Source organism: Scyliorhinus torazame, chromosome 3, assembly GCF_047496885.1.
Source record: "Scyliorhinus torazame isolate Kashiwa2021f chromosome 3, sScyTor2.1, whole genome shotgun sequence".
Classification (NCBI taxonomy): domain Eukaryota; kingdom Metazoa; phylum Chordata; class Chondrichthyes; order Carcharhiniformes; family Scyliorhinidae; genus Scyliorhinus; species Scyliorhinus torazame.
In genome coordinates, this window is record NC_092709.1 from 331,890,854 (window position 1) to 331,905,471 (window position 14,618).

Here is a 14,618-nt window from a genome sequence, read left to right on the forward strand (position 1 = left end):
ACACCCCGGATGTGGACTTCCTGGGGCAGGCAAAAAGACGTTCATGGGGTGTGTTATCCGTAGTGGTGCACAGTAGTGACCGAATGGAGTGTAGTGCATCAGGGAGGACCTCCTGCCAGCGGGAGGCCAGGAGGTTCCTGGACCGTAGGGCCAGTTGGACGGCCCTCCATACCGTCCCGTTCTCCCTCTCTACCTGTCCGTTTCCCCGGGTGTTGTAGCTTGTTGTTCTGCTGGAGGCGATACCCCTGCTGAGCAGGAACTGACGCAGCTCATCACTCATGAAGGAGGATCCCCTGTCACTGTGGATGTAGGCGGGGAAACCGAAGATTGTGTTGAGGGCTTTGATGTCAGTGGCAGACGTCATATCGGGGCATGGGATGGCGAAGGGGAATCTGGAGTACTCACCGACCACACTGAGAAAATATGTGTTACGGTCGGTGGAGGGGAGGGGCCCTTTGAAATCCACACTGAGGCGTTCAAAGGGGTGGGAGGCCTTCACCAGGCGCGCATGGTCCCGCTGGTAGAAGTGTGGCTTGCACTCCGCACATACCTGGCAGTTCCTGGTGATTGTCCCTACTTCCTCGACAGAGTAGGGCACATTGCGGGCCTTTATGAAATAGTACAACCGTGTGACTCCCGGGTGACAAAGGCTGTCGTGCAGGGTCTGGAATCGGTCTACTTGTGCGCTGGCACATGTACCTCGGGATAGGGCGTCTGTGGGCTCGTTGAGCTTACTGGTGCAATACAAAATCTCGTAATTGTAGGTGGAGAGCTCGATCCTCCACCTTAAGATTTTATCATTCTTGATTGGCGGGGTGTACCACGAGGGAGCAGTGCCTTACCGTATCCGGGAGGATGAAGCTCTCGGTGCTCTCCGAGTCCAGCAGGCAAGAGGTCACGTGTCCGTTGACATTCACACTGGTCGATGCGGTGGCCAGGTTGTGCGGACGAGACTGGTCGATGGTCACTGAGACGAGTCGTGGTCGGTCGTTGCTGGTGTAGGATGACGGGGAGCCCGGGGGGCCCTGGTCCTGGAACGCTGGCGGTTCCCATGTGCCGTGGGGGAGACAAGCTGGCGGTGCCTGAAGATCTCGAGGAGGACAAAATGGCGGATGAAGATCTAGAGGAGTACAAAATGGAGGTGCCCATGGGCCGCACGTGGCGGGGGTTCGCGCTTGGTCTAAGGGAGAGAAGGTGGCAGCGCCCATTGTCCTTAAACGAGGGGGGTGGGGGCGGTAGCGGTGACTGCACGGGCCTGGCACACCGCGGCGAAGTGCCCCTTCTTGCTGCAAGCCTTACAAAGGGCAGCGCGGGCTGGGCAGCGTTGGTGGGGGTGTTTCTACTGGTCGCAGAAATAACATCGGGGACCCCCGGGGTTCGCTGGCTGGCGCGTGGCACAGGCATATTGGCTGGGTAAGGCCCCCGCTGGGGCGGCCGTCTGTGGGGTCCACGATGTGTAGGAGGGGTGGGCCGCGCAGCTGGGGGTGTAGGCCTGAATGTTGCGTGAGGTGGCCGTCATGGAGAGCGCGTTTCTTTGTCTCCGCTAGGTCGAGCGTGGCCCCCTCTAACAGTCGCTGGCGTATGATGTCTGACCCAATCCCCGTAACAAACGCGTCCCACATAAGGAGGTTTTAAATGTTCAGTGGCCGTAAGCCTGACAGTCACAGTCCCGGACGAGTGGGATTAGGGCCCGCCAGAAGTCTTCAATGGACTCACCAAGGAGTTGAGAGCGAGTGGCGAGTACGTGCCTGGCGAAGATCGTGTTCAGCTTCTGAGCGTAATTCTCCTTGAGAAGCGTCATGGCTTCGGCGTAGTTCGGGGCGTCCTGGATTAGTGGAAGGAAGCTGGAGCTCAACCTCAAGTACAGGATCTGTATTTTCTGAGCCTCCGAGACAGGGCTCGGCGCCGAGTTAATGTACACCTCGAAGCAAGCTAGCCAGTGTTGAAAGCCCTTTTTGGCATCGTTTGAATGTGGATCCAGCTGCAGGCAATCCGGTTTGATACGGAGGTTCATCTTTTGAAAATCTTCGAGCAATAAATTGATGCACGATCAATTGCACAAAGATTTGAGTTGGGTACAACTGGGGTTTTATTGCTCTAAGATGAGTGGCCTCCCACAGCAGCTGGTGAAATGGCTGCAGCATGGAGGCCACACATATTTATACTCCGCCTACTGGGCGGAGCCAGCAGGCAGAGACTACTAACGAACCTGTAGTACAGGTCCTACCATACATCACCTAATAGAGGTGCAACAGTGGTTTACCACAAGACATTAAACCGAGATTCCATCCACTTGCTCTGGTAGATGTAAAAGATCCATTTCGAAGAAGAACAGGGGCGCTCTCCCCAGTGCCCTGGCCAACATTCATCCGTCAACCCAACCTCACAAAAAAAACCCAGACTATCTGATCTGTTTGTGAGAGTTTGCTGTGCGCAAAACTGGAAGTGGAATTTCCAACAGGGACCATGATTCACAACGTATTTAATTGGCCGTAAAATGCTTTGAGATTTTCAACGGCCATGAAAAACGCGACAAATGTTCTTGATTGCTGCTTTTTCAACTGCTGCTCAATATTTTGACGCAGCAAGACCTCAGTGGGTTAAGAGGGACTTGGAATGTGGAAAGAAGTTAGTTATTCCTCTCCAGGCAGCTAAACAGCCGGCAGGGTTGATAATAAACAGGGTTTGTCACTGTGATTAGCCAGCAAGGTTGTCCTTGTATTTAAACTGGCAAGTGACGGTGTTGTTGTCACTTTCCTCTCAGCTTTCTGCGGACTTCCTCAAAAGGGGGCTACATTTGGAGGTAAAGTAACTACTACCCAGGATTTCCTTTCCTGTTTCAACTGTTCTCTTCCCGTTCCAGCAGAGGGAAGGTAACTCCTCAGCAAGTGGGGACAGGGAGGGAGGCAACAGCAGAGGTTTGGGGAGAGGTAAGGATTGGATTAAAGATTTACTATTCACCTTCATCCCAGTGCAATGTGAGCCCAGGAGAAAATACTGTCCGGAGGGTTGAGCTAGTTTGTGAAGCTGATTTAAAGTCTAATACTGACAGTGTGGAACCGCTGCTATATTATCAAGATGAGTAACTTTATTGAAAATTAATATTGCTGATCATTCACAGGTCAAAGGCTGAGAGGAATCTGAGTTATTGATTAGCGTTAGAATTGACAACTCTCCAGGATTGTCCTTGGTGTCTCCAGAAATTAACAATGTGTCTCCTGGACATTGCTGTGAGGAATCCCTGGAGAAACTATGGTGCTATAAATGACTGTGTTTTTATTCATTTTGTTTGAATACTTCTGCTTATTAGTGGGAAAAATATTGGATATGGGGGAAGAAGAGGCGGTTTGCCTGACAACCAAGGACCACCCAACTGGAAAATAAGGTGTTGTTTTGTTTGCCCAATGAAATGAAATGTAGGTGGGGAGGCAGTGGGCCACGTCCACGGAGAGAAGTGTGAGGGTGGGTCATGTGACGAAACTACCAGGAATATGTTCATCCAGAGCGAACAACCTCAATCACAGTCATGGTGGGCCAGGATAAACACGATGGGCTGAATGCCCTCCTTCTGTGCAATATGACTCAGTGCATAAATCATAGATCATAGAATTTACAGTGCAGAAGGAGGCCATTCGGCCCATTGAGTCTGCACCAGCCCTTACAAAGAGCACCCTCCTCAAGCCCACGTATCTACCCTATCCCCGTAACCCCAGTAACCCCCACTTAACCTTTTTGGACACTAAGGGCAATTTAACATGGCCAATCCACCTAAACTGCACACCTTTGGATTGTGGGAGGAAACCGGAGCACCCGGAGGAAACGCACGCAGACACGGGGAGAACGTGCAGACTCCGCACAGACAGTGATCCAAGCCGGGAATCGAACCTGGGACCCTGCCGCTGTGAAGCAACTGTGCTAACCACTGTGCTACCGTGCTGCCCCGTGCATGTTTTATGTTCTCTCATTGGAACTGCCCAACAGCAAGCCACCCGCTAATTATGTTCCCTTTGATATAAAACATACTTCGCCCAGGCAAAGATCTCAAAGAGGGATAGACAGCAGAGAGGAAAGGGTGTCCAAGCAGAAGTTTTAAAAATATATACGCGGTGGCGTAGTGGTATCATTGTTGGAATAGTAATCCAGCGACCAAGGGTAATGCTCTGGGAACCAGGGTTCAAATCCCACCACAGCACATGGTGGAATTTAATTTCGATACAAATCTGGAATTAAAAGTCTAACAATGACCATGAAACCATTGTTGATTGTCATTAAAAACCCATCTGGTTCACTCATGCCCTTTAAGGAAGGAAATCTGCCATCCTTACCTGGTCTGGCCTTCATGTGACTCCAGACCCACAGCAATGTGGTTGACTCTTTTGAAAAGTGCCTTCTGAAATGGCCTGGGAAGCCACTCAAGTCGGGTCAAGGACAATTAGAGAGAGATAATAAATGCCGGCCTATCCAGTGACCCTTACATCCCATGAACAAAATTTTAAAAGTTAGCTCGTTGCTGACCAAGTTATCACTTGTTGTCCGTCCCTCATTGCCCTCAAACGGAGTGGCTCCAGGCCATTTCAGAGGGCAGATAAGAGTCACTCACACGGCTGTGGCTCCGGAGTGACAATTAAACTCTCCGTGTTTGGGCTGCCCTCTATACAAATGGGCCGGAAATTGCCCAAATCCTGCACCATAGTTTTGGCAATGTGGACCAGACCAGGGTAAGGATGCCAGATTTCCCTCCCAAGAGGTCAGTAGTGAGGGAATCAGGGTGTGGGGAAGTGCAATCACGGCTAAAGAGATCGATTCTCAGGAGAGATTTGGAGGCGGCGAGAGATGCAGCGAGGTGAATAGGCAAGGGCACATTCCAGAAAGCAAGTGCACAATGGTGGGAAGGTGGTCTTCCCATGGCGGAGCAAGTAAAGAAAGGACTTGCATTTATATAGTGCCTTTCATGATCAATCCATCAATTAAGTGCCTTTGAAGTGTAGTCACTTTGCTCATAGAGGGGACTCAGCAGCCAATTTGTAATAAGTGCTGCCTTTGCCAAGCCCCTGGACTGAGGTTTTCCCAAAATTACTGACATTTAGTTCTCTCTGCATCTTTCCTGGCACCCCTGGGAGTTAGCAATACTAACAGTTACAACGAGTGGTGCATCATGTTCAACCATGTTATGGCCAGAGATGCTTAAGAGCAGAGCGTCTGATCCCATAGGGTCACAGGATGTACGCGCAGGTCAGATTTAATTGGATTGATGGATCTGTGCTGAGAGCCTTGTAAAAATGTGTAAAACAACATTTAGGAGGGTGCCGTAGGCATAGGGCTGTCTCTCAAACTGCCTGCAATCCCTCACCATATTTCATTGCTGCACACAATCCGCGCTCGGCAAATAGCTCAATAAATCAACTCTTTTATTATTTAATTGAGGCTTCAGATTTCAGTCAACATCCTGAAACAAATCAGCTGAGATATTAGCCTCAGGCAACCTGGGTGAGAAATTGAATAGGTTACTGATTCAGAGCCCACCAGGGCTTCTCTGCAATGGTCGGAACTCTCTGTGGCGACTGCAGCGGCAGTAATTCACCACATTCGATCATTCCGCTGATGGTAAAATGGGGTTCAGAGCTACGGTAATTAGTGCAAAGGTGGGCAGCATGGTGGCGCAGTGGTTAACTCTGCTGCCTCACGGCGCCGAGGACGTGGATTCGATCACGATTCTGGGTCACTGTCTGTGTGGAGTTAGCACTTTCTCCCCGTGTTTGCATGGGTTTTGCCCCCACAACCCAAAAGATGTGCAGGGTAGGTGGATTGGCCACGCTTAATTGCCCCTTAATTGGGAAAAATGAATTGGGTACTCTAAACTTATTTTTTAAAAGTCTCAACCAATTAAGGCACATGGCCTAAGTCAGTCACTCCCCTAATTTTCACAAATTGTCTGCACTGTGATAATGCCAAAACTATGGCGCAGATTTTTATTAATTTCCGGACCATTCGTATCGGGGACAACCCAGACTCAAAGAGAGATCAATTGTATCGACTCGTCAACAACTTGCATTTAAGTAGTGTCTTTTATGTAGTGAAAGGTAACAAGGTGATTGACAGGAGTCCATCATGAACACTGAACAGAAACTTCACGATAATGTTGAATGGGAGTGGACTTAGGTGAAAAGGGCACTGATGTGGATTTAATGAACCCAATGGTCGATTTCCATAATAGAACAATTGATGGTGATGAGATTACAATATGGTAAGCACAAAGGGAAAACAGGCAGGTTATGAATGTCAAAAATATCTTAATTCAAACTGGTTTCCAGTGAGTTTAGCTACTGCTCTTTGATGCCATACTTGTTCAAATACTGCCTTGATGCCAGGGGCAGTCACTTCCAACTGAGCTCTGGAATGCTGCTTTTTTGTCTGTGTTTAGACTAAGGATGTTAAAGTGATCCATTCATGGCGTACGATGGTGGTGTAACATAGACCAGGCATTTTCAAAGTGGGGGTCGCGACCCGCGGGTGGATCACGGGTGGGTGTCGGGAGGGTCGCGGAGCCAGCCATCACGGCGTTCCCGATTGCAGGAATTCACACGCAACAGCCGCAGCAGCCGGCTTTGAACAGTGCCGGCTGTGAGCGGCTTTAAAAATGGCGGCTGTGAGCAGCTAAAATGAGTTCCCGCTCATCAGTGCGCATGTGGCCCAGGAGTGTTGGGACCTGAACCTGGGTCAAAGTGCGATAGCGGCATGGCGGCGGCTGACTGTGTGGTGATCACCGATGATGAACAAGGCTATGACCTCGATCTGTTTTGCATCCCTAAACATTACTGTAATGATCTGGAGAGAGTATATATTCCTCATCGTTCAATCACGGACACAACTGAACGTTTGGCAAGGGATATAATGAAAGCCATGGGAAATCATCACATCGTCGCCCTCTGTGTAATAAATGTTTTGCTGACCTTTTAGACTATATTAAAGCATTGGCTTGAAACAGTGACCAGTCAATCCCAATGATGGTGGACTTCATCCACCTGAAGAGTTACTGGAATGATCAGTCAACAGGGGAGCTACTCAGAGCTTACAAACTGAGGTATGAAATCCACGCTCTCCGCCTGTGAACCTGATTGGAGTGAGATCATGAGGATCAAGCAGGCTCACCTCTCACATTAAAGGTAAGAGAAACTGGTGGGTCGCGAAGGTCGGCTGGCGGTGGTCGCGAAGGTCGGCCGGAGTGGGTCGCGAAGGTCAGCCGGCGTGTGTCGTGAAGGTTGGCTGGTTGGTAAAAATGAGTCCCCGAAAAAAAAGTTTGAAACATACTGACATTGACTATGGGCGCAATAGTCCGGAAAGATTTCTAAATGTGGTAGAGACCATGGGTTTCCTGCCGCTCAGCCCAGCGAGGCTGGCAACGCTATTCAATGTTAATTGGTCCACTTAACGAAGTCCCAAGGGCTTCTCACCGCAAATGAAGGCTCGCCAGCCAATTCACTGGGACCGCCCTCGCCAACACCCTGGTAATGGGGCGGTACGGTAGCACAGTGGTTAGCACAGTTGCTTCACAACTCCAGGATCCCAGGTTCCATTCCCACTTGGGTCACTGTCTGCGCGTTCTCCCCGTGTCTGCGTGGGTTTCCTCCGGATGCTCCTGTTTCCTCCCACAGTCCAAAGATTTCAGGTTAGGTGGATTGGCCGTGCTAAATTGCCCTTAATGTCCAAAAAGGTGAGGTGGGGTTACTGGGTTACGGAGATAGGGTGAGGTGAGTGCTTGGGTGGGGTGCACTTTCCAAGGGCTGGTGCAGACTCGATGGGCCGAATGGCCTGCTTCTGCACTGTAAATTCTTTGAAACAAGGTCGAGCAGCACTTAAACAACACTTGCGCAGCCAACCCCAGTCAGCTCGTAGCCATGGTGCCAAGAAGACCAGCCCCAAGATTTGGCAATATGGATCTTGCGAGGCTCCTAGATGCAGTCAAGGCCAGAAGGGATATCCTGTTCCTCTGAGGGTCCCGAAAGGCGAGCCACAGGGCAGCCAGTGCCACCTGGGGCGAGGTGGGAGTGGCTGTAAACTCGGTGTGGCCAGGAGGACTGGTCTTCATTGTAGGAAGAAGGTCAACGACCTACATCGGGCAGCATGGGTGAATTTTTAAAAAAAATAAACGTTTTATTGAGGTATTTCTTTGGCATTTTAACAGCAACAAAATCAACAATATACATAACAAGAAAAATCTATACATAGTGCAAATTCCACCACCCTCTCCCGCAGGTCTTGCCATTACTTACCCCCCTAACCTACGCTAACCTAACCCCCCTCACACCCCCCTTTTGCTGACGATTAATTCTCTGCGAGGAAGTCGACGAGGGTTGCCACCTCCGGGCGAAGACCCTCTCATGGCGAACTCAATTTTCTCCAGGCAGAGGAAGCCTGCTATGCCTGAAAGCCAGGTCTCCGATTTCGGGGGCCTCCATGCCAGCAATGTACGCCTCCGGGCAACAGGGAAGCAAAGGCCAGAACAGCCGCCTCTCTCTCCTCCTGGATTTCCGGATCCTGCGATACCCCAAGAATCGCCACCTCCGGACTCATTGCCACCCTCATATTTAATACCGTGGACATGGTGTCGGCAAACCCCTGCCAAAACCCCCTCAGTTTTGGACATGCCCAGAACATGTGGACATGGTTCGCTGGCCCCCCCCCCGCCCACTTCGCACAGCTATCCTCCACCCCAAAGAACCTGCTCATCCGGGCCACTGTCATGTGAGCCCGGTGAACAACCTTAAATTGGATCAGGCTGAGCCTGGCACATGTTGCGATAGTGTTGACCCTTCCTAACGCGTCCGCCCAGAGGCCCTTCTCCATCTCTCCCCCCAACTCCTCCTCCCACGTTCGCTTCAGCTCCTCGGTTTGCGTCTCCTCCGAACCCATAAGCTCTCTATATATGTCCGAGACGCTCCCCTCTCCTATCCATCCTCTAGAAACCACCCTATCCTGAATCCCCCTCACTAGCAGGAGTGGGAAGGTTGGTACCTGCTTCCGTAAGAAGTCCCGTACCTGTAAATATCGGAGTTCATTTCCCCCAGCCAATGCAAACTTCTCCTCCAGCGCCCTCATACTCGGGAAGCTACCTTCCAAGAACAAGTCACCCATCCTCTCAATCCCCGCTCTCCGCCAAATTCAGAACCCCCCGTTCATCCTCCCCGGGGCAAACCGATGGTTGTCGCAGATTGGGGACCACACCGATGCCCCCTCTGCTCCCACATGTCTCCTCCACTGCCCCCAAACTCTCAGGGTTGCCACCACCACTGCAATAGTGGAGTACTGTGCCGGCGGGAACGGCAGGGGCGCCATCACCAGTGCCCCAAAACCTGTGCCCTTACACGAAGCCGCCTCCATGCGCACCCACGCCGACTCGCCCCCCACCAGCCACCTCCTAACCATGGCTATGTTAGCCGCCCAGTAGTATTTACTTAGATTCGGCAGCGCCAGCCCACCATCTCCCCGATTCCGCTCGAGCATTGCCCTCTTCACTCGCGGGGGCTTGCCCCCCCCCCCACATAATCTTATTGATCCGCTTAAAAAAGGACCTCGGGATGAAGATGGGGAGGCACTGGAAAACGAAAAAGAATCTCGGGAGGACCGTCATTTTTACCGACTGCACCCTACCTGCCAGAGACTACGGGAGCGCATCCCATCTCTGGAAATCCTCCTTCATCTGGTCCACCAACCGGGCCAGGTTCAATTTGTGTAGCCTGTCCCAATCCCTTGCCACCTGAATACCCAGGTACCTAAAACTGTCCCCTACCACTCTGAACGGCAGTTCCCCCAGTCGCCTCTCCTGACCTCTCACCTGAAACACAAGCAACTCGCTCTTCCCCATATTGAGCTAGTCACACGAAAACCGGCCGAATTCCCTTAGGATTCCCATAATTTTCCCCATCCCCTCCAATGGGTCTGAGACATACAACAGTAAGTCATCCGCATACAACAAGACTCTGTGCTCCACCCCCCCCCCCGCCCCCCGGCCCCCCCGGACTGACCCCTTGAGGCCCTCAGAGCAATTGCCAGCGACTCTATCACCAGCGCAAACAGCAGTGGTGAGAGGGGACATCCCTGTCTCGTCCCCCGGTGTAGCCTGAAATATTCCAAAGTTGTCCTATTTGTCTGTACACTAGCTACCGGAGCCTGGTACAGCAACCTAACCCAGTCAACAAAGCCCCTTCCAAACCGGAACCGCTCCAGCACCTCCCATAAGTAATCCCACTCAACCCGGTCGAAGGCTTTTTCTGCATCCATCGCAACCACCACTTCAACTTCCCTACCTTCCGGGGACATCTTGATCACGTTAAGCAACCTTCTTACATTGGCCCCCAGCTGCCTACCCTTAACAAACCCTGTCTGGTCTTCCCCTATATCGTCCTGTACACAGTCCTCAATCCTAGAGGCCAGAATTTTGGCCAGAATTTTGGCATCCACGTTCAACAAGGATATCGGCTTATAAGAACCACACCGCTCCGGGTACTTGTCCCTTTTCAAAATGAGTGAGATCATGGTCTGTGACATCGTCTGGGGAAAAATCCCTCTTTCCTTGGCCTCGTTGAAGACCTTCAACAGCACTGGCCCCAATGTTCCGAAGAACATTTCTAGAACGCAACTGGGTACCCGTCCGGTCCCGGGGCCTTACCTGACTGTATGGCCTTCAAACCCTCCACTATCTCCTACAGCCCGATCGGGGCCCCCAGCCCTTCTACCAGCTCCCCATCCACCTTCGGGAAAGTCAACCCATCCAGAAAGTGCCTCACCCTCTCCGGCCCCACAGGGGGTTCCGTCCTGTACAACATACTATAAAAATCCTGAAATGTCTTGCTCACCCCTGCCGAGTCCCCAAGTAAGTTCCCATCCCCGTCAACCACTTTCCCGATTTCCCTAGCTGCCTCCCTCTTTCTGAGCTGCTGTGCAAGCATCCTCCTGGCCTTCTCCCCGTGCTCGTAAATTGGCCCCTTCGCCTTTCTGAGCAGCTCCACTGCCCTTCCTGTAGTTAACAAACCAAATTCCGCCTGCAGCCTCCGGCGTTCCCTTAACAGCCCTGCCTCTGGAGCCTCCACATACCTCCTATCCACTCGTAGAATCTCTTTTACCAGTCGGTCCGTTTCTGCCCTATCCATCCTGTCCCCGTGAGCCCGGATCGAAATCAGCTCCTCTCTCACCACTGCCTTCAGCGCTTCCCAGACCACCGCTGCTGAGACCTCCCCCGTGTAGTTTACATGCAGGTAGCTCAGCATGCACTTCCTCAGCCTGCAGCATGGGTGAATTGACATCAGTGCCATCCCCACCCAGAGACCTTTCTGTCCCCACGCGAGAATGCACCCCCCCAACCCTCCATGTGGCACCCCCTTTACCCTCCTCCCCCTTCAACCGTCTCAACCCTTCCTTCACACGCCCCCTCCCACCAATGTGAACCACGCGTGTGGTTAACGATGCCCTCTCTGTGTCTCCGCAGGAAAAGCTCTCCCACGACTGAAGGGAGAGGGCCCAGATCGGCAGAGGTGTGCCGGACTTAAGAATCCTCATCACCTTCGAGGAACGGGCTCTCGGTGGCCGAGGACAGGGTGGACACCAATGCGGAGGCTGGCGGAAGCCGCAGAGGTGAGGATCCATTGGGCCACACCAGGAGGACCTGTCACACGTGAGTTGTTATTGCCTTACTGACTGACCCATCCCTCCCACTGACCACATGTCCATTCTCCCGCAGTTCTTCCAGTCAACAGCACTGGCACATCCGAGGTGGCTCCCTCTCCTCGGGAACACCTCAGAGGAGAGCTTTGAGGAAGACACAATCAACACTTCACAGCTGTCATCCCCACTCTCCGCCAACGCAGAGACACACACCTCGGTGGGGAACGCTGGTGGTCAGGCTCCTGGGCCATAATTTGGTGAGCACCACACAGCTGCTGATGCAAATCAGGCAGGAACCACCAGGTGAGACAGCAGTCGGAGGTCTGCTGGATCCCAGGACCCAGCTGGGTCCCAGCCTGATGCGGAGCTTCTGATACAGGATTACTCAGAGCTGATGGAGACGTTAGGGAGTGGTCGGGAATTTCAGAGGGAGATGCAAGTGACACTCCAGCAGGTCCATAGCTGATTGGAGGAGTCCCAGAGGCTACGGGCACAGGGGATTTCACCGGCAATGCGTGGCACTGAGGCCAACCTGCTAGGGTAGCGACTGCAGTGGAGAACCTGGTGCACGGCACCAGCACCATTAGTGAAGATTTCAAAGGCATGGCGCAGTTGGTGATGGCCATGGCTGAGGGTCGGGGCAGATTGTCCGACTCACTGGGGGATGTGTCCCAGTACCAGGCTGACATTGATGAGGCGCTGCGGGACATGTTACGCTCCCAGATGGGAATGGCCGAGGCGCTGCGGAGATTGTCTCAGTCGTTCAGGAGCATCGCTGAGGGCGTCGATACCATGGTACAGACATCGGTGTGCCACCAAGGTTCGGCAGAGCCAGATGATGCAGGAGCAGCTTGGGCTCGAACCATGTGCCACCGCCAAATGCGCCAGAGCCCTCCGGCCCCAGAGGATGTCCACCAGGGCCATCGAAGGGCATGGCACGAGGTAAGCAGCTGGCTGCCTCCACCTCAGACGTGCATCCTGGGGAAACACATAGACGTTCCAGTACAGGTATGAAGGTGAAGCATGTTGAGGATCACTGAGGGCATGGTGAGGGGTGGGAGAGGGGGGGGGGGTATATATATTAATGATTTAGATGAGGGAACTAAATGTATTATCTCCAAATTTGCAGTTGAAACAAAGTTGGATGGGTGAGTGAGCTGTGAGGAGGATGCAGAAATGCTTCAGTGTGATTCTGACAAGTTGAGTGAGTGGGCAAATGCATGGCAGGTGCAGTATAATGTGGATAAATGTGAGGTTATCCACTTTGGTAGCAAAAATAGGACGGCAGATTATTATCTGAATTACTATAAATTAAGAGAGGGAAATGTGCAATGAGATCTGGGTGTCTTGGTGAACTAGTCACTGAAGGTACGCATGCAGGTGCAGTCGGCGGTAAAGAAGGCAAATGGTATATTGGCCTTCATGGCAGGAGGATTCGAGTACAGGAGCAGGGGTGTCTTGCTGCAATTATATGGGACCTTGTTGAGACTACACCTAGAATATTGTATGCCATTTTAGTCTCCTTATCTGATTAAGGATATTCTTGCTACGGAGGAATACAGCGAAGTTTTACCAGACTAATTCCTGGGGTAACGGGGGACTGACATATGAGGAGAGATTGAGTCAGGTAGGATTATATTCGCTGGAGTTTAGAAGAATGAGGGGGTTCAGCTGGAAAGCTATAAAATTCTAACAGGACTAGACAGGTTGGATGCAGGAGCTAGGTGCTTTCTGCTCCGAAATAGTGAAAGTGCAAGTACTTAGCTCCTTTTGATGTGGTGAGAAACTATAAATCAGAGTAAAAGCGTTAATACATATTGGATTGGATTGGATTGGATTGGATTTGTTTATTGTCATGTGTACCGAGGTACAGTGAAAAGTATTTTTCTGCGAGCAGCTCAACAGATCATTAAGTACATGGGGAAAAAAGGGAATAAAAGAAAATACATAATAGGGCAACACAACTTATGCAGTTATGCACAACATTGCAGTTAGCATCAAAGCAGGGTTTGAGATGTATTTAAGCGTAAGGGAAAAATAAATAAACAAACCTGAAACAGCCGTCTCCGGAGTAACAAAGCTGTCAATCGCTGTCTAATGCAATGTATATATTCGCTGTGTGAAATTGAATGAAGATTTGCATTTCAAAGGCTAGCAAGGCATTTAAATCCCTTTGAAGTGTACTTTGCTTTTGCGGAAGCCTCTGACGCTTGTAATAGCTGCTGCATTAAACACTTTTGGCTGAGGCAGCAAATGTATGTGAAAATGCAATGATTTTTCAGCCTCCAGCCTGGACTCCAGTTTTCAGGCAGAGGTCTCTGGCGGTGGTGGTGGGGGTACCTCTGATAGGGGTTTCTGATGGGGGGAATCTCTGATGGGGTCATCTCTGATGGCAGACTCTGATGGGGGTCTCTGATGGAGGGGGTCTCTGTTGGGGGAAATTCTGATGGGGGGATTCTGTTGGAAGGTTTTGATGGGGATTCTGATGGGGGGGGGGTCTGATTGGTGGTTTGTAGGGGGGATTAGGTCACCTTCAATGCATGTGTGCTGAGGAGGGGTTATTCCCATGGTGGGGAAGGAAATACCCTCATGTATCAGCGGGGCGGGGGGTAGGGGCCTTCTAATGGACATTGGGGGTCACCTGAGTTATACACTGATCTCCTTGACCCACCATTCCCCAATGGTGTTGGGAGGCTCTTGTTTGCCATCCACTTGTCATTGTCTTGTCTTCTCACAGCTGATGGGTCAACCAACCTTGGTGCTGCTATTCTGAAGACTGGTGGTCATGTATCGGGGCTTGTGATCCTCCAGCCAGCAAGGTGGTGTCATCTGTGGAATCCAGATCTGATAACTGGTGCCAGAGTCTGCACCCACCATCATCTTCCTCGCTATGAAATCAGTAACTAAGAGGAAAAGGAATGAGGAGAGTGTGCAGCCTTGCTTTATTCCAGCAATGATGC

The 14,618-nt window shown here is 51.5% G+C and overlaps 1 protein-coding gene across 2 annotated transcripts in view; it reads left to right on the plus strand.

The window, feature by feature from the left end:
* The first annotated feature begins 2,733 nt into the window (after positions 1 to 2,733).
* slc4a11 (solute carrier family 4 member 11) overlaps positions 2,734 to 14,618 on the plus strand; it is a 400,651-nt gene continuing 388,766 nt past the window's right edge. The window contains exon 1 of one of the 2 annotated variants that reach the window (XM_072497675.1): positions 2,734 to 2,803. The gene's annotated coding sequence lies outside the window, so the exon portion shown is untranslated. The remainder of the gene's footprint in view (positions 2,804 to 14,618) is intronic. The other variant, XM_072497673.1, reaches the window with a different exon arrangement.